The sequence below is a fragment of the Lagenorhynchus albirostris genome, chromosome 9 (assembly GCF_949774975.1).
Source record: "Lagenorhynchus albirostris chromosome 9, mLagAlb1.1, whole genome shotgun sequence".
NCBI classification, from domain to species: domain Eukaryota; kingdom Metazoa; phylum Chordata; class Mammalia; order Artiodactyla; family Delphinidae; genus Lagenorhynchus; species Lagenorhynchus albirostris.
Genome location: NC_083103.1, coordinates 69,112,503 through 69,135,564, shown reverse-complemented (window position 1 = coordinate 69,135,564; position 23,062 = coordinate 69,112,503). Strand labels below are relative to the sequence as shown.

The 23,062-nt window shown below is 47.5% G+C and overlaps 1 long non-coding RNA gene across 1 annotated transcript in view; it reads left to right on the top strand.

Annotated features, from left to right (window-relative positions):
• Positions 1 to 14,739: 14,739 nt before the first annotated feature.
• The window catches only part of LOC132525342 (uncharacterized), a 69,528-nt gene continuing 61,205 nt past the window's right edge, over positions 14,740 to 23,062 (top strand). Inside the window, exon 1 of the long non-coding RNA XR_009542221.1 lies at positions 14,740 to 14,865. This is a non-coding gene — a long non-coding RNA (uncharacterized LOC132525342). The remainder of the gene's footprint in view (positions 14,866 to 23,062) is intronic.

The window sequence follows — 23,062 nt, the reverse complement described above, 5'->3', positions numbered from 1 at the left end:
GCCACATGTGATGAAACAGGTGCCTAGAGAGGTTAAGTGACTTGACTTAACCAGGATTCAAAATCTGGTGCATGGTGGAAACAACCCAAATGCCCATCAACTGGTGAATGGATTAACAAAATGTGGTATATCCGTACAATGGAATAGTATGCAGTCATTAAAAAAGTGAAGTACTGATACATGTTATGTATTAGGATTCTCCAAAGAAAGAGAACCAATAGGAGATATGTATATATGTATGTATGTGTGTGTGTGTATATATATATATATATATATATATATATATATAAAATATATAACACCTATATCATAATATATATTAAATATATTAATATTGGTATACCTATATATCTCCTACCAATAGGAGACATCTAAAATATATTAATATATTATACACACATAATAAGGAATTAGCTCACATGGTTATGGAGGCTAATAAGTCCCAAGATCTTCAGCCTGCAAGCCAATACTCAGGAGAGCCAATGGTATAGTTCCTGTCCAAGTCCAAAGGCCTGAGAACTAGGAGAGCCAACGGTGTAAGCTCCAGTCTAAGTCCAAGTTCATGCTTGAAAACAGGCAGAGAGAGACAGAGAACAAATTTCCCTTGCTCAGCATTTTTGTCCTCCTCAGCCCCTCAGTGGATTGGATGAGGCCCACCCTCACTGGGGAGGGCAATCAGCTTTACTCAGTCTACCAATTCAGATGTTCATCTCATCCAGAAACACCTTCACAGACACACCCAGAATTAATGTTTAACCAAATATCTGGGCACCCCATGGCCCAGTCAAGTTGACACATGAAATTAACCACCACAGGTTACTCCATGGATGAAACTTGAAACCATTATGCCAAGTGAAAGAAGCCAGACACAAAAGGTTACCTGTTGGGCTTCCCTGGTGGCGCAGTGGTTGAGAGTCTGCCTGCCGATGCAGGGGACACGGGTTCGTGCCCCGGTCCAGGGAGATCCCACATGCCGCGGAGCGGCTGGCCCTGTGAGCCATGGCCACTGAGCCTGCGTGTCCGGAGCCTGTGCTCCGCAACGGGAGAGGCCACAGCGGTGAGAGGCCCGCGTACCGCAAAAAAAAAAAAAAAAAAAAAAAAAAGGTTACCTGTTGTATGATTCCATTTATATAAAATGTCCAGAATAGACAAATGCAGAGAAACAGAAAGCAGATGAGCGGCAGCCAGGAACTGGTGGGCAGGTGGAATGTGAGTGACTGCCTAATGGGTATGGGGTTTCTGTTGAGGGTGATGAAAATGTTCTGGAACTCGACAGTAGTGCTGGTGGCACAGCACTGTTAAGGTAATTAATGCTACTGAATTGTACACTTTAAATCAGTTAAAAGGATAAATTTTATGTTCTGTGTATCCTGCCACAATTAAAAAACCAGCACATCTATCTTTGAAGACCTTGTTATTCTCATACAGCAGGATGTGCTTTGGCTGCGTCCCTGATTCACGGTGATTTCTCTCTGGAGAAACTGCTTAGTCTTCCAGTTCCCCTACTGCAGGGGCTCCTTGCTTTTTAAGGCCACCCCTCCATGTCTCTCCTCTTCCTGCAACAGCTGGGTTGGAGCTTTGTCCTGGGGGGCAGGGGACCTATGACGTCACTCATTCTGACTTCCTGCCTGCTTGTAGCTTTTGGCTGGGTGCTCCTACACCTCTCTGGTTCCACCTGATACCTGCTGCCCGTCTAAACGCTCATCTTCGGCCTGTCATTTTGCGGGCTGGATTTCCATAGTCTGTTGCTGGGCCAGCTTGGCCTGGCCCCATCTCAGGGAGCTGGTCAGGCTGACCTGAGTCAAATGCTTTACGTGTCCTCCTCTCACTCACCTTATGCCCTTTCCCTCGTAGACACTTCCTCACTCTCCTACCCTACTCCTGACTTACCTGTTCTGCTTTTCTGACTGCCTGTACCTGTCAAAGTGTCCCCAAAGTGACAACTAGTCCTCTGCAGAAATTGGGTGAAGCCTACTCATTCTGGTGTTTCTTACCCTTCACCAGCTGGGCCCATCTTCCCAGAAAACCAGTGTCACGCATACCCACCCCACCCCTAATTAATCTTCCTAACATGTGCATCTAAGGCAAGACAGTGTAGAAGGAAAGAAGCCACATGATCTAAAACAGAGAAGAAGTGAAATGATAGGAATTTTGAACACAGAAGGAATGAAGAAACCATCACAAGCTCAAAGGAACATGGTAGGGGACCCTTGGGGTCTTACAGCATCACTGAAATCACATGATACAGGCAGCTATGGCTTTCATCCAATTCCCCCATCCCAAGGACCCTGTCCTCTCCTGTGGGTGCCTAATGCTACTGAACCCTTTCCTCCTGCCAACACGATCCACACACCACCTCCTCAGCAGCCTTCGGTCACCGGGAGACAGGGCACAGCCTGCTGATTCTCTGAATAAGCAGCCATACTTCATTGCCATGAATTTCCCAATGTCCCCGCCTGAGAAGGATGATGTCATTAGACATGTAAAGGGAAAAAAGAACGCTTTTCATCTTCCAGCTACAAAGGAAACAGGCTGCCTCTGGAAGAGGTGGTAGAGCAGGAAAAAAGCCCCAAGTGAGGCCGGGCTCACCTGTGCGGGGCAGGCTGCGTAGAATGACTTGGAACCTTGTCAGGCTTCCCCGGGAGGAAGGAGAGGTACAGAAGCTGGGCAATAGGCTCAATGCTTTGGCCTGAAAAAAATCGATCTCCTGCTGATTGAGAGAATCAAGCACTTTCCATCTCTCAATCCTATCAGGTACTGCAGTAAATACAAAGAGGAAAAGGACACAGTCCCTGCCCTCAGAGAGGATTTTTGCTGAAGGGGATGGGGGTTGGGGGCGGCAGGGAGGCAAGATACAGCCTCTGCCAGGCGATCCCTGCACATGGTCAGTGAGCAGTGGGTGGTGTAATAAACGGGGATTCGGAGGAGGCCGGAGCACTGGGGGCTGAGAAAGCTTCTTGGAGAAGGGGGAGCCATACCCTGAGGAATGGGGGGATTTGGGACCGAGAAGGGAGAGCCATTCTGGGTGGAGGTCCCTTGTGACACAGTCAGGGGACGGTGAGGAGAAGCCCGGCTGAAGCTGAGTACAGAAATGGCCGAGGAAGGATGGAAAGGAAGGTGGCAGGGAAATGTGGGGAGGGCTTGACCAGTGTGCGACTTTGAATGACCTCGAGCCTGATTTCCTCATCTCCAAATGGCCGTGAAAAGACCATGATGCTCATAAGCATCGTTTAAGGCACTTGATGGGAAACCTAACCAAGCACTCACCACTGTCCGGGGCCTCAAGAAACGGCAGTGCTGGGCTGAGATGCTTGGGCGTCATCCCGCAGGCTGTGTGGAGACACAAGGTTGCTGAGCAGGAGAAGGATTTCAAAACCCAGGCAGAGAGGGAATTATGAAGGATGTGAGAGGGGCTTGTGAAAGGTTAATCCCCGTCTGCTCTGACGGAGGCTGGCAGAGACCGAGAACTCTGATGGGAGACACTGAGGTCCTGGAGTTACCGGAATGGGAAGCCTTTCAGTGATCTCTCAGACGCTGCTTGAGGCCATCAGATCATGTCGGAAATCTTTTCCCGAAAGCTCTCTAGAGCTCTCAGGCGGTAGGGGCTGCCAACCCCCAGTTCCCCCAAGCAGAAGCAGCATGTGAGGGATAGGACAGGAGAGACCCTCCTCCCTTATCAGTCATCACTGCCAGCCGTTTTTCACTCCAGCAGAAATTTAGCAGGTATATTAAAATGCATCCAGGCACAATAAAACCTTGTTTGAGGTTTAAAATACAGCTTGTCAGATGAGTATTTAGTGGTGTGTTTTAATATGCGTAAGTGCAAACTGGAATTTAATGTGTAGGCTAAAGTACACATTAGCAATTTCATAAGTGAGCTAAAATTGTAGTGTACATGAGCAACTCGGGGGGCCTGTGGGGGGAAGGGGAGAGAGGAAACAAAATAGCATAAAACTTTGGGATCTTTTTTTCTCTTTATTATTTATTTTATTTTATTTTTTAAATTTAATTTTATTTATTTATTTTTTATACAGCAGGTTCTTATTAGTTATCTATTTTATACACATTAGTGTATATATGTCAATCCCAATTTATTATTTATTTTATTTTTTAAATTAAATTAAATTAATTTATTTATTATACAGCAGGTTCTTATTAGTTATCTATTTTATACATATTATTGTATACATGTTAATCCCAATCTCCTAATTCATCCCACCACCACCAACCCCCGCTTTTCCCCCTTGGTGTCCATACGTTTGTTCTCTACATCTGTGTCTCAATTTCTGCCTTGCAAATTGGTTCATCTGTACCATTTTTCTAGGTTCCACATATATGCGTTAATATACGATATTTGTTTTTCTCTTTCTTACTTCACTCTGTATGACAGTCTCTAGGTCCATCCACATCTCTACAAAGGACCCAATTTCATTCCTTTTTATGGCTGAGTAATATTTTGTAGTATGTATGTAGCACATCTTCTTTATCCATTCGTCTGTCGATGGGCATTTAGATTGCTTCCATGTCTTGCCTATTTTAAATAGAGCTGCAATGAACATTGGGGTACATGACTCTTTTTGAATTATGGTTTTCTCAGGGTATATGCCTAGTAGTGGGATTGCTGGGTCATATGGTAATTCTATTTTTAGTTTTTTAAGGAACCTCCATACTGTTCTCCATAGTGCTGTATCAATGCACATTCCCACCAAGAGGGCAAGAGGGTTCCCTTTTCTCCACACCCTCTCTAGCATTTGTTGTTTGTAAATTTTCTGATGATGCCCATTCTAACTGGTGTGAAGTGATAGGGATATTTTTTCTTCATTCCTCTAAGTAGGCCCTTGAATTCCCAGGTGACTTTATAATGGAGTTTCCTCTGACTTATTGACTTTTTAAAAGATTTATTTATTTAATTTATTTATTTTTGGCTGCATTGGGTCTCCGTTGCTGTGTGCAGGCTTTCTCTAGTTGCAACGAGTGGGGGCTACTCTTTGTTGTGATGCGTGGGCTTCTCATTGCAGTGTCTTCTCTTGCTGTGGAGCGTGGACTCTAGGCGCTTGGGTTTCAGTAGTTGTGGCACGTGGGCTCAGTAGTAGTGGCTTCACGCTCTCGAGCGCAGGCTCAGTAGTTGTGGCACACGGGCTTAGTTGCTGTGCGGCATGTGGGCTCTTCCCGGACCAGCGCTCAAACCCATGTTCCCTGAATTGGCAGGCAGATTCTTAACCACTGTGCTGCCAGGGAAACCCTGATTGATTATTTTACCGTATGTTTTACTGAGATAGAATTCACATAATATAAAATTAGCCCTTTTACAGTGGATAATTCAATGGCATTTAGTACATGCACAGGGCTATGCTCTGCATCCATCATCTCTTTCTAGTTCCATAACATTTCCATCACCCCAAAAGGAAACCCTGCATCCATTAAGCAGTTACCTCTCCTTTCCTCCTCCCTCTGGCGCATGGCAACCACTCATCTGCTTTCTGTCTCTATGGATTTAACTATTCCAGATCTCTCTCTCTTTAATTTTAAAATTTATTATTAATTTTTTGCTTTTCTCTGTCTTATGATTCATAGAAGTGTGTGTGTGTTTCTCTGGGTCACAGGCAATAATGCCTGCTGCTTTGGAGAAATTCAGAGGTAGCAATGCTGGGAGCCAATATGTCAGGTTGTTGAAAGGAGAGGAACTACAGGATAGAAGGTATACAGGTAAGGCTGTAGAACCAATACCCGTAAGGCTAGGAGACAGTCCTACCAAATTTTTCCCAAGGGGGCTAGTAACCTTTTTGTATTATCAGCCCCTTGGCAGTCTGATGAAGCTCTTGGACCTTTTCTTAAGATTATAATTTAGATGAAATAAAGCATACAGGATTACAAAGGAAGCCAATTATACTGAGATGCAGTTATAAAATATTAAAGTATTTGGTGATCAAGTGTTATGTATACCTCGTTAATACATTGACTAATGAAACCTAGCTGTGGATCTAATAACACTGTAATTTTAAAGTAGTGAGAGGTGTAAATTATATTTTGAGATATCTGCAACACTATAATGTGATATGAAAATATCTGAGTTCTATTGATGCCAAAGTCACAGGTATTGCTAATAATACTGTGGTTTGTTGCTTATATTCATAATGGAAAGGAACAAGCATGGAAGCTAGTGAAAGCAAAGATATCATTTTCCCCCAACCAGATTTATCCACAGACTTTGCTTAAGAATCCTTGTTCTGGAATCAGCGGTTTCTAACCTATTTTCAGCCACGGATTCTTTGAGAATCTAATGAAAGCTATCTGTAGGCCATCTCACCCCCAAAATGCATTATCTACAGGTATAAAAATTATATCATATTTGTGGAACTCCTAATGGACATCCATGGACCATTTCCAACCATGGACCCCCCGTTAAGAACTCCAATTCTACATGTACCAGCAGTCAAGGGCAGTGTATGATTTAGCATTTCTTAGCTGTAAATAACAGAAACTAACTCTGGAGCCAGGCAGTTTTAGAGGACCTCTGTAGCAGAAGCTTCTGGACAGTCTTATCTGTATCCCATATCTAGAATAAGTAAGTTCCATCTGGGGCCAGGTTTTCAACCCTTGATCATTGTTCCAATGTCTGAGTGGGCTTAGCTCAGGTCAGGTGCCCATCTCTGCACTAGAGGAGAGCTGGGCACCTGATCAAATACCTCAGCAGACTGTATCTAGTGAGGAAGAATAATTTCTCAGAGGAATTTGAGGCACTATTATCAAAAAAGAAAGGAAGAAAACAGAAAAGAAAAAAAAATTACTGTGGCTATAAGGCAGGCAAAAGAGAAGATAAATTTTAAGTCCCATGAAAACTAATGATGAGTACTGATTTTTTAAATTATTATTATAAGACATACTTTTTGGGAACATGTTGATGTTTCTGAAATCAGGATATCGCTCTCAATATGTGTATACACTGAAAGCAGCTCTCTCCTCCCAATGCCCAGAGAAGTAAACTGTTGTTCAATCAAATCAGCGTTGCATCTTACAGCTGAGTCTTAGAACCGGGGAACTGTGGTCTCTCAGAGTCAATCAAAGCCATACAGGCCAGATTTCCTGAAGCTTCAGAAAGTGCTTCTATTCCTATACTCATCATGCCATTTTCTTTTTTTTTTTTTTTTTTTTTTTTTTGCGGTACGCGGGCCTCTCGCCGCTGTGGCCTCTCCCGTTGCGGAGCACAGGGTCCGGACGCGCAGGCTCAGCGGCCATGGCTCACCGTCCCAGCCGCTCCGCTGCACATGCGATCCTCCCGGACCGGGGCACGAACCCGTGTCCCCAGCATCGGTGGGCAGACTCCCAACCACTGTGCCACCAGGGAAGCCCGCCGTTTTCTTTTAATCTCTGCTCTTCTAAAGCATACTTACTTTGTCTAGTGTGGCTCTTCTTTCATATCAGATGTTTACCACACAAGTAAACGCTGAGATGAAATCCAATTCAATTAAGCAGGTGTTCACTGAACAGCAGCTACAAGGCAAGCTCTTTTCTAGGCACTGTGAGCATCGCGCAAGGAGAATAAAACAGAGTCACCTGCTCTCCAAGAGCTTACAGCTTAGGTGTAGAGGCTGCTCACACACAGGAACCAGGAAAAACACTCACCTGGACTGGTAACCTAAGTGATCCTCACTTGATGTGCTCACCCAAGTGCCGCCGCCAGGAATCAGGAGTTGAGAGAGCGGAGTGTGGGTTGAGTAGTGAAGGAAGACCATCCCTGTCCTGTGTCTGTACCTGTGAGCCCACAGGTCTCCCAGGACCCCTCTCTAAAAAGCAATGAGGTACCGTGGAGTTCCACTCCTTGTCCTGGCCATCATCCAAGAAATACAGACTCCCTGGGTGAGGAGGACCACTACCCCAGCATGGGCTCCCCATGGAGCCACCCCCCATTCATTTCGCAGGTCTCTGCTTTAAGGTCACTTCCAGAAAGGTCGTCCCAGACCTCTCAATTTAGAATTAGGTCCTGTTATTAAACTTTCTCAAGGTGCCTTGTTCTTTTTCTTCAAAACACTTAAAATCATTTGTAATTACATGTTTATTTTTCTCTCCACTGGTCTGTGAGCTTTTCTAGGGAGGGAAAGGACTGTGTCTTTTTTGCTTGCCTCTGCATTCACGAAACTCAACAGCAGTGCCTGCACATACGAAGTGCTCAGGAAATACGCGTGGAGTGATGGGAGAGTTAAGTATAGGCTAGAAACCGCATCAGTGCTTTCTGATGATGATGAAGCTCCTTTGAGGACAAGCGCACAGTTGATAGGAAATGCCGTTTGATATTAAAAAATGTGCCAAACCACAGGGGCAGCTGGTATATGAGTCATTGATGAACATCTTAAGGGTTATGAGTCTGAGAGTTAAGGTAGTTAAGAAATATTGCTTTTTGGTTTGGAATTGAAAACCTGTGGTGAAATACTTACAACCTATGCAATAAAGGTGGGGTCTCCTGCTCTGTTCCACCCACGCCAACCATTCCAACTGTTCTGCCTTTAACGGGGCTCTGGGGAGTTGTGTGTTACTGTGGTCTTACTTTCCCGAGCCCCCCCCCCAAAATGCCATGAAACCCTGAAAGGAATTAGATGACCATGAAGACAGGCAAGTTAATGAAGCTCTTATTTCTGTTGAAATAGAAACTTAACACTTGTCAGCAGGGAGAAAGTTGTGAAGAAATTAAGTTGAAGGAATCCACTGGTGTTGCTGGCTTGAGAGTTTGCTTTGGTTGCTAGCGGTGGGGTGGAGTAGGGATTCCTTTCCATTCTTTAGCTGAAGACTTAAATTTCAGAAACCCAGAAGCAGTGAGCATGAAGATCTTGGTTGAACTTTTCATTACTGCTCCAATGTCTTTGTACAAATGAAAGCAGAGATCCTAAAACTTTCCTTATATGGGATTTTACAGCTTTATAAAAATGGGCAAGTCTCCCTTTACTGCAGAATTGAATAGGTATAAAATTTGGTTTCAAGGCTTTATTTTTTTAAAAAAGTATATATGTATGATATTACTACCAGTGAGAAAAAGACTTTTTTTTTTTTTTTTTTTTTTTTTTTGCGGTACGCGGGCCTCTCACTGTTGTGGCCTCTCCCGTTGCGGAGCACAGGCTCCGGACGCGCAGGCTCAGCGGCCATGGCTCACGGGCCTAGCCGCTCCGTCGCATGTGGGATCCTCCCAGACCGGGGCAGGAACCCGTGTCCCCTGCATCGGCAGGCGGACTCTCAACCACTGTGCCACCAGGGAAGCCCCCAAGACATTTTTATTATAATATTGATACTTATGCAGTAGTCTTCTCTGAGGAATTCAAATTCCAGCTAAGAGTATGAAATGGGTAGGCTAGCTTCTGGTGGAAATGTAAATGTATGGGACTTAATGCTACACCGCTTGTCAAATACAAGAAATTGGGTATTTTCCTCAGTTTAGGGAAGATAAATTTCACCCCTTTTCTAGTTCTAGAAGAGTCTTTCCAGAATGTCAGCTTCTGGGAATTCTTATTGGATTTAACTTTAACACCAGTTGTGTACCTGTGGAGGGAAACATTGCCAAAGGTGTTAACTGTTTGACGTCTGTATTCAGTTGGGCTTTAGGTGAATTACTTAAGTGTGCTAGGTCTCAGTTTTCCCCTTTGTAACACAGGGATTAAAAACAATATCTCCTCTTAGGAGTAAGTAGCCCCCCTCTGTTGGAACAGTGTTGGTGACCTAGAAGGACTCCCTTTGTCACAAGCACACACCTACATGCCTGCATGCATACACACGTGCACACGCACATACACACGTACTCTGTCATTGACCAGACCCCAAGCCCAGAGCCTCATTCCTGACCGGACATCTCCGGAGCCACCACCAACCTCCTCCTGACCCACGGCCACAGACGTGGTCCTGGGAGTGAAGCCTCTTTAGGCTGTACATTCTAACCAGCTAATGTGTCTGCCACGTAGGCGACAGGCAGGAAAGGAAACAGAGGCACGATTCAAACAACAACAGCTGAATGAGTGATGGTCTATTGAGTCTGCTGAGCCTTTGCAGGGGTCACCCAGGTCTCTGAGATTGTAAGGTAGTAACGTCCAAGGCTTTCAGGTTGCATGGCCCTGTAACATTACAAAGACGTTTAGGGGGGGTACTGAGATTGCCAACTTTTTATTTTGCTGAAAAATGGCTGAAAACAAAACCCCAAGCTCTCACAAGTCTCATATTCATTGATACAAAAATGGAATGCATTTAGCTTTACATTGCTCTAATAAGATCTTGTTTTGCCCCTGAGTAGTAAAAACATCTCCAAGGACCTGCGGCCGTCAGCAGATGAGCCTGGAACCCTGCTGCAGAGGCTGCACAGCCGGGTACGGAAGGGGCCGAGGGAGCAAGTTTATGAACATACGCGGCTAACCTGTGCTCCTGGCAGCTGCAGCCAGGCCACGAACCCAGTTTTAGCTTTGAGGCTTCCTACTTCTGCAAACACACTCTGAGGCACGCTGCCTTCACCACTCTAGACCTCCCCTTTCTTACTTCACTGCTTCTATAATTTATCTCTCAAGACTGGCACAGCCCAGCGCAACATGGCACATCTAATGCACAAGGTAGTGTTTCCTCCTTCATCCTGAGTGTGAGTTCCTGTCCTCTCCACAGTGTCACAACAAGGTGTGTCTTCCACAGACCTATACCCTCATGTTCTCTTTGTTTTTTTCACCATTCTTACAAAGCTAATGTCATGCGGACTGAGTCAGAAGAATCATAAGGCCCATATTATTCATTCATTCATTCATTTAATAAATATTGAGAGCCAATTATGCCCTAGGCTCCACACCAGGTGTTGGGGATATAGTAGTGGGTAAACAAGCACAGTCCCTTCTCTCGTGGAGGGAGACCATGACAGAAACAAACAAACAAATAAATATATATTTATAAAATGTGATGAGAACAGTGAAAAATCAGGAGTGTCATGAAAGAGTATCACAGATGGAGTAGTTAAAAGCTTCCCTGAGAAAATGACATTTAAGCTGAGGCCTGAGAGATAACATAGTGGACGTTCATTGGCTTTGGTCACCTTCCATCCACTTTCTCTTCTTTTGGTAACAACACCTGATGATTAATTTTGGGGGATTTCATTCGGGGAGCCCCATTCTTCTTGGGTTGGGGTTGTGATCAAGCTAGGTCATGTGACCAAGCCAGGTCAAGCTGGCTTTCATTCAGGGCTTGGAATCTTGTATGGAGTGACGCGAGGACAGAAAAAAATTGGAGTGGGCAGAGTGTTCTGAGGGATGGGTTTGCCAAACGAATGCCTCTGGAGGGCTAGCTGCACCAGACCCTGTGGGGCAAGATGAAGACTTTGGATTTTATCCTAAATGCAAAGGAAAGTTGTAAAGCTCTTTTGAGCATGGGGAGGATATTTTTAGTAGCAGCCAATGTCACAAAGAAAAAACAACCCACCAAACAATCCAATCCAAGAAACAGCGTAAAGATCTTTGAGTTGGTCATCTCAGTTTTGCTCTGAGCCAGCTCCAGGACCCTAGGAATTTGTAAGGCTCTTCTAATCTCACTTAGCCCCAGTGTCTTTATCTATAAAATGAGGTGGTAGATTAGCGGATCTAACTTCCCTTCCTTCTCTGATGTTCATGATCTATAGTCAAACCTTGTCAAATTGGACAGGGTGTCCATCATCAAGAAGTTAATAATAAAATAGAGAGATAAGGACTTCCCTGGTGGTCCAGTGGTAAAGAATCCACCTTCCAATGCAGGGGATGCGGGTTCCATCCCTGGTAGGGGAGCTGAGATCCCACATGCCACAGGGAAACTGAGCCTGCACGCCACAACTACTGAGCTCACATGCCTCAACGAGAGAGCCCACGTGCCGCAAACTACAGAGCCCACGCGCTCTGGAGTCCGCGCACCACAACCAGAGAGAAGCCCGCGCCCGCAACAAAGAGCCTGCGCCCCGCAACAAAAGATCCCACATGCCGCAACTAAGACCCGATGCAGCCAAAAAAAAAAAAAAAAGAGAGAGAGAGACATAAATACCCAACCTCTGTAACACCTGCTGTGCTCCAAGGAGTTATAATGTTTAACGTGGTTTTAAAGCTGATTTTGCCAGCTTATTGTCCTTTTGGCTGCAAAAGGATTTTAACCAGCACTAGGCTCAGTAGCCATTCAGTGAAGAACTTTGAAAGAAGGAATGACTTAAAGTGTGATACTCTGCTAAGCGGAGACACATTAACTTCAATTGAATGCTTCATGACAGAAAGCACTAGTGAGAGTATTGACTCTTGGCTGAATTTCACCGAGACCTTGCACCTGTCGAAACGCCTGTGTGTGATGTGTCTATCAGTTATCTATTGCTGCCAGCACTTAGTGGATTAAAGCAACCACCATTTTATTTTTCACAGCTATTGGGTTGCCTGGGTCATTTTGGCTAGTAGTGCCTAGGCTCACTCATGTGGCTACATTCAGCTGGTGGGTTGGCTGGGGTTTGCTACAGCTGGGGTGGTGAGCCTCTCTCTGCCTGAGTCTTTCATTTTTAAGGAGGTTGGACCAGATTTCTTCACTTTCTTCACAGTGTTTCAAGAAGGCAAGGAGCGAGGCACACGTGCTCATCAAACATCCCTGCGTTTGCCATGTTTGTTGATGTCCCAGTGACCAAAACACGTCGTGTGGCCAAGCCCAGGGTTAATACGGGAGGGGGCTACATCATGGGCATGGGTAGGCGGTGTGATACATTAGATGTCCACAGTATGTGGACTTTCCCTCTTAGATATGCATTGCAAGATATGCAACTTTAACTTATAAGTTCTGGTGCTCTCACAAAAACACAATGTACATGTTATTTCTAGTATAAGGAAGCATTTGGAGTCACCTTATTAAGGGACTGAACCCTACATCAAATGGTTCTGTTTGCCTCACAAAATTATCCATTAATTTTTTGCAGTGGTCTTGGAAAGTTATGTACATATTTAGAGGAAAATGGCATTTACAATTATAATGAATTGAAGCAATCTATATTGCAGAAACACTGCCCCAATTTGGAACTGAGGCTTGCTAATTTCATATTAGCAGCATGTATATCCTCCCAACCCCTCTGCCCTAGCATGTGGGTGCCTGTCTCATCCACTAGACCTCAGACTCCTTTGAGTGCAAGAATCGTACCTCACCAATGTTTGTTTCCCTCACTCTTCCAGCACCTACAACACTCAGTGGATGCTCCCTAAATGCTTGTTAAATAAATGAATCGATAGTTGCCTTTTATTAAACACCTATATGTTCCAGGGACTTCACTCACAGACTGGATCACCAATTCTCTCAATGTCACAGATAAGCATCATTCTCCACAATTTACAATTGAGGGGACTGAGGTGCAGAAAGCCCAAGGCGGATGGGCTGGGATTCCAGCCCAGTCCTGTCTGATGCCACTTCATTGCACTCACTGCTGTTTTATGTGCAGAGCAGGAAGGAGACTGTTAAAAATGAAAAGACGGCCTCAAGGTGTTGAGAGAGGGCAAGGAGAAAACAGGAAGAATCTGTAGACCACAGGGGCCCTTAAACATTGACTGCCTTTGCAATAAAATAAACACTTGTTCATTAAGAGATTGGCCACCGAAACCCCGGGGGAAAACCTACAGGAGAGCCAGTTCTACAGCTCTTAAGACCAGCTCATAACTGGTCTTAAAACCCAAGACCCGTTAATTCTTCGGGGTGGGGAAGAAGAGTGACTGGAAAGGCCTTGCTCCCGGGGCTGGCTCTCCTGGGTAGGTGACAATACCCCACATACAAGGGTATTAAGGTGTCCCCAGATGAAAAGGTAGCCATTATTTTAATTTTTGCCTGTAGTTTTTATTACCTACTAGATTAGTAATAATAGTAACAGCAGGTACCACTTAGGTACGGTATAGGTGGGGTGGAGGGGTTGAGCAAAGTGCTTTACACAGAGTGCAGGATCTCAATTAATCCTCACAACAACTCCATGAAGTAGATTTTATTACTCTTAATTTATAGATGAGGTAACTGCCCAGGGAGATTAGCTTTCCCGAGAGTTCCCAGCTTTTAAGTGGTAGATCTATGTAAAACCTAAGTCTGTTTGACTAAAGGCCCTGAGTAACTTAGAGCTGCGGGCCTTGTGCAACTTTGGTGCTAGTCTGAGGTGGGGAATTGTGAATCCTATTTGTTCATGCAACGCTGCGCAAGCGTGTGTGTGTGTGTGTGTGTGTGTGTGTGTGTGTGTGTGTGTGTGTGTGTGTGTGTGTGTGTGTGTGTGTGTGTGTGTGTGTGTGTGTGTGTAATTTACAACAAAAAAAAATCCAGGTGGGGATATCTGTCCTCTGGAGGTTTAGAAGCCTACGTGGGTGGAGAGCGGCCCAAATCTCTACTCATTCATTCACCCTTTCACTGCTTCAAGAAGTATTTGTTGCGCCCTTGGGTACTCCAGGCAGGGCGCTAACCTAGCCCTAGGAGAGAGAATGACGAACACGAGAGACGTGGCGTTTGTTCCCCAACCCTATTTTACTTTTTCGTAGGCGAGGCATTCAGATTTAGAGAAGCAGGAAATGTATCGACCCAGGTGGGGCACGGAGGAAGGGCGCCGAGAGGCTGGCTGGTCAGGGCAGGCTCCCCGGAGGCAGCGGCGGGGCCGGGGCCGCCACAAGGGAGGGTCTCCGGCAGAGCGGAACCGGGCTGGGAGCGAGCCTTGGGGCGGGGGCGGCCGGCGAGTTAGGGTTAGGGCGAGAGGATTCGCCTTCCCGGCGGCAGAGGGCGCCTGGCGCTGCGGTCCGGCGCGCCGGAGCCGCCCGCGCGGACGCCGAGAGAAGAGGCGAGGCGGGGAGCTCGAGCGGCGGCCACTGCCACGTCTTCCCGGCAGTGGCGGCGGCGGCGCGGGAGGAGGTGAGCGGCGGCGGCGCGGGCGGGCAGGTGGGCAGGGAGCGGCGCGGGCGGGCACCGGGCACCGGGCGGGGGTGCCGGCGCCGGGACAGCGCGGTTCCCGCCACGCCGGCTCCTCCTCTGCGCCGGGCGGACAGCCGAGGCCCGGGCGCCGAGCGAGTCCCGAGCGCAACTCGTGCCGGCGGGGCGGGCCGGGGCCGAGGGGACACGAGCCCGCGCGCCATTCGCGGCGCGGGACGCGGTATCCCTGCCGCTGCGGGGCCGGCGCCGCGGCCGGGAAAAGTTGGGGCGGACAGAGCCCGAACGGGCCGGGCGGGAAGTGCGGGTGCACGGCTGACACCCGGGGCGCGGAGGGACGCGGGGAGAAGGGGGTCTGGGCCGGAGGCGGGAGACGCGGGTCCTCTGCGGGCGGAGAGAAAGGGGCGCGCTCAGATTCTCGGGCTGGAGCAGGCAAGTGTCCGGCGGGGACCCCGCGAGTGAGGAGGGAGGGAGGCCCACGGGGGGCGGCCACTGGGGGGACCGGAGGCGAGTGGGTGGCGGGGTAGAGCGATGGGCAGTGGGCTTTGCTTCTTCGCGCCTCTGTTGGGGCAGACGCTGAAAGAGGGGTCGGGCTCAGAGTGGGGGACGCCTCTTGGCGTCTGAAGATCCGGTGGGGAGTTCCAGTAACTGGTGGAGGAGGGAGCGGAGCGGTGCTTCCTCTAAGGCTTGGGTCAAATACCGTCCCTCCCGGTCTGCCAGATTCACCTCCCAGACTGCAGTGCTTTTGTCCTGGGGAAGTTGAGGAGGGACCCCTGAGTGGATGGGATATTTAGATGTTCCCAGGGGAGTAAGATGGGGCTGCATGAAATCATAACTGTTGCCGGGAGAAAACGCAACTCTGACCCTCCCCTAGCCAACCCCCCACCCCCCCCACCCCCATTCCCTCTCCAGTACCGGCAACGTCTGGATTCCCTGGGCTGGGCTAGCAGATCCCCAAAGCCTTGCAGCGCATCTGCTCACAGGGTCGTGGGTATCCTAAAGGGGCATAAGACATGGCCTTTTATTCTCTGGGACTGAGGTTGGCTGTTTCAGAAACAAGTGGTTCTGGAGATGCTGGATGCTTTATTAGAACAATCTGTGTGGTGCCCCTTGACAAAGGAGATGACTCATGTTAGCTTTTTTTTTTTTTCTTCCCCTTCCAAATAAACTTCGTATTCACGACACAAGTATGCCAGGTCATTTGCAACAGTGATAGAGCTGGAGATCTACATTGTAGGCCTTGAGCCCTTGTGCTAGTCCTAGATATATTAGCAAGGATTATGGCCTTGGATGCATCACTTCCCCTCTCTGGAACTCAGTTTCCTTATCTGCAAAATAGTGTATAAATAAAGAGCTAGACAGTCTGATGACGCAGGAGAAGGTGTCTGAGGGAGACTGACATCTTTTTCCTTGTAAGTCGAGATCGGCCACACAAAATCAAACTCAGCCTATTACGAAGAAACTAGGGTGGGCTGAACACAGCTAAGAAGCAAGAAAGGCTGCATAAAGTAAAACAAACCCCAAAACTAATAATAATTGGTATTAGATTTACAGTATGGATATTGCTTTCATGTAGGCAATTAGTGTACATGGCTGTCCAGCTGTCATTACCATAAAACTGTTAACTGTGCTTAAAAAAATTACCTATGTTTCATCTGTGGACCTGAATTTTATTCTTTTGTTTGAACCTTCAAGCCTGGAGTAGGTGCTCAGTTGGATGGGTCTTGGCTCAGCCTTCCTCGAAGGACCTCCCCAGGATCTCTCATTGCCATAGTAGCCTAGATTTCCTCCTGTCTGACTGATGCTGCCTTCCTTGTACCAACACACTTCTGTCATCTTTTCCGTTCTAGCTTGAGAAGTGGGGAGCTGATCCCTGTTGCATCTGGCATTTCTGAACTTCCCAGGTTTCTTTCCAAGTGAGTAAAATTAAGTGAGGCAAACAACGCGTTAGATGCAGCACATTAAAAATAGCTCAAGGTAATAATGTATCTGCCCCACCCCTATTCCCCAGACCTCCTGGGCGACCTCTCACTAGAACATCCGTGTCACTTGCCGGCCATCTCGTTTTGGACACTGAGGGTCATCACAGAGCTGAAATGACATGGTTGGGTCACACAGCACATTCATGATCAAGCCGTGATGCTGGAGGGAGAGGAGGATTTTTTGTGTATTTTATCATAACTGAATGCTCCTGCCGTGTTCTCTTCCATTCGTAGCTGTCAAAGTCCGTATTGGGTTTGACCACATCACGTTCAGTAATCCTTTTCTGTCAGTGTCTTGGCAGCAGCAGTTAGTGGTTATCTCTAAGTTTGAGGTAGTGGTAAAATTATATCCTCTCTAGCAGGTAATTAAGTTGAATCTTTAAAATATCTGTAGTTTATATGTGTGTGTGTGTGTGTGTGTGTGTATAAATTTTACTTTAGCTGAGGGCTATTAAATGAATAAAAATCATGTTGCTAATAATAGTTGTCATTTGAGCCCGTACCATTGATCTGGCGCTGTGAGGTGAGGAAGCAAAGCTTCGACAGGGTACAACTCTAAGTGCTACCACTGGCTTTCACAAGTTACTGGTGATCTTTGAAACCAAACAGTGTTTTACAATAGTGGAAAAGTAATTCTTAACTATCCTACAGGGCTGTGATATTGAATGAGATCTCGTATATGAAAAGCAATGTGGAAACTTGTAAAGCGCCCTCCAACCTAGGACAGTGTTTTACCCTAAGCACCTGGGGACACCCAGGTGCTTAGGGTAAAGCTTATGAGTCCATGAGTCTTGATGTCTGATGGGCCTGGTGTACATGCTGAGCCCATCGCCTGATCCCTCTGAGCCCGATTTCCCCGTGTGTAACATCAGGATGATAGTATCTGCCTTGCATTAAATGAGATGCACTTGTGAGTTGCAGTGGGTGCTCAGTGACGGTTGGCATCCAGCCCTTTCTCTCCCCTCGCCCATGGGCACTTGGGATAATGGGATTAAGTCTTCCAGTAGGAATTGTCCTCGAGGGAGAAAGGCTTTTAAAGTACATTTTTGTACTTATAAATAATTCTTTTAGCTTTTAGCTGCCCACTCCATCCTCAGCACATGCAGTGGATATTCTAGGACCTACCGTCATCTAAAAGGAGGGAATTGCTGGGACTGGCACAGCATTGTGAATCAACTATATACTTCAATAAAAATTTAAAAAAAAAGAAAAAAAAAAAAGAAAAGGAGGGACTTGAACCAAGCCAGAAGCCAGAAGGGACACGTCTTTGGTAGGAGGCTGAAGATGGATGTAGCTAGTTTCCCCTTTGCCCATTGTGTGCCCTTCTCTCCTCTTTTATTCATTTTGTGGGACAGGGAAAAGATACTGAGTTTTGGGACTTCGAGCTGGTAGGAGGCATTGTTAGAGCTATAGTATAAGGTGGGAGGGCAGTGCAGATGTGGGCTGGGAAGGAGATGGAAGAGTTGACTTTGCCAGTAAAACCTGGACAGTTTGGTGTGGGGGAAGTCTCTTTTAGATGTAGGATTTGGCTAAATATGGGGCCAATTTGTATCGAGTGCTATAGGCTGTCTTGTGGGGCTTGGAAGTTCTTATGCTCCAAGCGGAGTTTGACTGGTTGCGGTGGCATCATAAATGAGTTGCCATAGTAAGTTGTATGCGGAAAAGGAAATTAAATTCCGGGAGGGTGTTTGTTGTGACTGATGCCAGAATTTCTCTGCGAATTTTATTAAGATTCAGTCAGTCTATAAAAGTACTTCTTAGTCCTCTGAAGGTATTAATTAAGAAATAGTTTTTTTAAAAAAACCAGAAGGGTCTCCTTTGTGAGCTTTTGAAATGTAATCTTCCTAAATCTTTGGAAAAAATGAAGTCTTTAAAAAAAAAAATCACAGAGCTGTCTATTTTAAAAGCAGTCCCTCCAGAGTAATGTTTCCTTCTCTTCCCATCCCTTCATTCCTCTCACATTATTTTGATAATGAGTTAATTTTGGGGTCCTCTACATCTTGGGAGCCTAATGTGTACGCCCCTTCATTTTTAGATCTCGGATATGCCTTCTTCTGCGTTTACTCGTATTCATTCGTTACGAGGAGGCAGCACCGCAAGGTGGTGAAGAGCAGAGAGGCTGGAGCCAGCTTGGGGACAGGGAGAGTCGTGGTCATTCTTGGAGAGCCGGGCTCTCCTCAGCTTGGATTACCCCCCGTAGAAGCGCGGGAGGGCGATCCTGTTATTCCCGTTGCACAGATGAGGAAACAGAAGCCTGCGCATCCTCATGGTTGGGGGCGGGGTGGCATGTGTCACAGTCCGAGCGGCAGCTGCGATCTCTGTGACGGCACAGCCTGGGCAGGCCGAAGTCGCGCCCACCCTGCCAAGGTTGGACTCCGTCCGGAGGCTGTGGTGTAGAAGGGTGGCTCTGTAGGCTGTGTGGACTATGAAATGCCCTGAAGAGAGACAAGGCCATCAGGGTAATGGGCATGAGAGAGGATGAGGGCTTGAACTCAAGACGTTAAGACGGTGGCAGGGGTGATGCAGCAGAGGGAACGGGCCAGCATGGTTGGTGCTCAGTGCTCTGGACTGGGGTTGAGAGAACGAGCAGTCAAGCCCTCTTTTCTCTCCTCACCCCTTCCCTGTTGCCCCTCTCATCCTCACAAGCTGGGTAGTGGAGACACTGTCTGTAGACTGCAAGCATCTCTGTAGAAACTCAAATTTGCCTCCTTTGGTCTCTCATGACAGCCAGAGAAAGGTGCCTGAGGAAAACCCCAAAGCGCCTTCCCCTGTCTTTACCCACCCACCCTGGCCTTAGTTTCTGCCTTTCCTGGAGCATCTCAGGATGGAAGTCAGGTTCTCAGACCCCATTCAGAGAAGTGCTGGTTTGAACATTCAAATGTATAGTGAAACTGTTGAAGGGGAAAAGCCCCCAAAGGAGGAAGTCTCCCTGGGGTGCAGTCGGCACCCCACAGTTCCCTGGTGGACCCAGTGGACCACAGTGGCTGTGGTCCTCAGTTCGGGCTGTTCCCCAAGGGCTGATCTGCCTCTAGGCGGGGGTGACTTGTGGTCACCAAGCATGCAGGGGCTGGTCGGGAACGGGGAGTGGAGGTGGGCGAGTTCTCAGTGGTGGCCAGCCCTGCAAGGAGGGGAGAACACCCTCCCCCGAAGGGTGCAGCCTCGGTGGGGAGCTGAGCCATACTCAGGAGAACCGGAGTCAGAGCGAGGGGACACGGTTGGTCCTGGTTGCTAGCGTCCGCATGTCCCCACCATAGGACGCACCACTGCCGCATCAGAAATATGCTGGTGCCGTGCCCTCTCCCCTAGTCAGTGCCAGAGTCTGTAAGAAACTTGCCCAGGCGTCCGTTTTCCAGAGTGCATAATAGCCGTGCCCTTCAGATAGTTTGTTCTTGCTGGGCTCTGGCCAGTTGGTCGGGTTCTGGCTTTGCTTGGGCTGCGTCCTCATGGAGAGGAGGCTGAGAGTTACTTTATTGGTCTGCCTGCTTCCTGGTGTCCGCAGTCACGGCCATCTCTGCGGTGAGTCACTGCACAAGGACTCCGCTCCCCTACTGTTCGATGGTCACCCCTTTCCCTCCGAGATGGGACTTCTTTTCCTTGTCCTGTGGGTAACCCCCAGCCGTGGACTGTTGAAGTGCCCAGTGAGTGTGGCGCACTAACAGGGTACCTATTTAATGGGAGGAGAGCATTTTGTGTGGGGATGTCAACTGTCAGGCTGCCTCCTGAGCAGCATGTCCTAAGCAAAGCCCCTCTGGTTTCCTTTTTGCTCCGTGTTTAGCTGCGTATGTTTAGCTGCGTGTGTGTGTTTGGGCTGCGTGTTTGTTTTAATTATTACTAGGAAGCCAAAAAAGGTATTTATCAAATGTTTGAGTTTACAGAAGTGTTACTATGGACAAGTAGAAATAGTAGCTATATGTTTATCCAGGATACCACTGATTTATCTCTCCTTGTTCCACCTTGTTGCTGTTTTGTTGGAAGAACCCTCTGATTTGTATCCTGGTTCAGTTTGGATTTTACTGTTGAATGTGAATAGAGGCTGGCCTGGTTGTTTGCTGAAGTGGAGGGACTCGAACGGGTGGGCTTCAGGCTGCCAGCCTTGGCTGTCCCTGCAGCCCCAGGAGCCTGACACGCAGTGCCTTTGTCGGGAAGGTGGAGTTTGGCCAGGCTTTTTCTTTGGCTTCGCCTGGGAGCAGCTCTGCTGGCGACAGCAGGTGGCCTCCTCTCTGCTGCGGGAAAGGGAATTCTCTCTTCATCTGGTTTTTACTTTCTTCTCATCCTATGGAGGTGAGAGGGAAGAGAGTCTCAGAAAAGTGCGTCGTGGAGCCAAGCGGGTTCAGGGCAGGACAGGTTTGCAGCTTCCACAGAGCTTACCCCAAAGTTTTCCTTGCACCCGGCATTTCCCTTCTTCCCTGTTGATCCCGATCCAGTCTTGTCATCTGTGGCTTAGAGACTGCACTTGAACTTTATCAGTCACTCTTGGGAAGACCTTGGAGTGTGGCACTAAAACTTGTCCAGATTGCTCTGTCAGTTTCACACCAGAACACGAAACCCTGTTTCGGTGGCTGTGGTGCTATTTTTAAATCAGTTCGATGGCTTTTTTCTAAATGATATAGGGGATACATGAATATATTATGCTCGTGCACCTCACCCTCCCATCCAGATAGTGGAGAAGTGAACAGCAGATGTAGAGTCCTCCTTCCTCTGGCACCCTTCCCCCCTGTGCCGCCTCCCTGCTGGGTCCTCAGCACTAACTCATTGTAATTTCCATCAGCCTATACAGACGCAAACACATACAGTTTTGTTTCTTTTGTAAGCATAAATCTGACTGCATGATATATATCGTTTCATTATTTTATCTTTTCACATAATGGATCTTGTAGATCTTTTCTTGCATGTAGTTCTTCTCTCTTTTAATTTGTCTACAAAACATTTTATAGTATAGATATATCATAATTTATGAGTCAGTCCCCCATTGATAGGCATATAAAGGGACTCATTAGTTTTGCTATTATATCTTCATACATACATGCTGTTATGCACACATGCGTGTGTTTCTCTAAGAGTGGAATCAGTATGCCACAGGTTCTACTCATTTAAACTGTTACAGCAAATCCCGACACTGTGCTCGCCAGGGCTGTACTGGTTTAAACTACCAATAGTGTATGAGGCTGCCCATTTTCCCACAGGCTGCCATTCTGCTAGGTGATAGAAATGGACAGTGTTTAGTAGGCATTTCACCCATCACTGGTATGGCTATGAGACTCGTTTGGCTTCCGGATCTTAATTGGGCGGGGGGAGGTGTCTATCATAACCATGGAGGATGAGGGAGCTGAGCCCCCGAGGACCAAGGCTCTGCTCAGGGTGTCCCGCCGCCAGGGGTGGCAACGTGGCCCTGGAAGCCAGCGCTCCTGGTTTCACGTTCTCTCCGCTTTTCCCAGAGGCTGGGCACTGTAATAGAGCACTATAATTTTGGTGTCACCTGCCAGAGTCTTTCTGCGAGCCTCTCCCCGAGGAAGCAAGTGCTTATAAGCAGCACATTGATACCAGTTGTGTTCTGCACAGCCAAGGCAGGGATTCCAGGCTGGTGAGCTGAACTGGGGGAACGTATAAGGATCACATGGTGGAAAATCAGACTCTCTCGCTTCTGAAATAGCCTCCATGCATGTAGTGAAGCGCGGTTCTGCGTGTGGTGGGGCTTTCCTTCCAGCAGTGTGGTGATCCGTGCCCCACTTCCCTGGTTTGTTATGGGAATATTGTGATGGTTTGTCTCTGAGCAGGGCTCCTTAGAAGGTGTTCCAGGGGCCTGATCTGGTAGAGGATACATCTGGAGGCCGTCACCTGGGCCGTCCCTGCAGGCTGAGCAGCCCAGTGGGTTTTGGGAGGCTCTGACTTACTGAATGACAGCGTCCTTTACCTGTGGTTCAAAGAGGGCCAGGGAGAAGGAGTGATGGAGGGGCAGCCCGGGGTGGTGAAGAGACTCTAGGATCATTTCCAGCTCCCACTCCGTCGTTTATGGCTATGTGACTTAAGCACGGTTACCCTTTCTCCCTGGGCCTCGGTTTCCTCACCTGTAAACCAGGAATAGTATCAGTACCCACCTCACAGGGTTGTTCCGGGGATTCAGAGCGTAATGTTTGTAAAGCTCTGAGCGTATTACCCAGTGAGTACTCAGCAGTTGTAAGCAACTACTACGCTTATTTGTG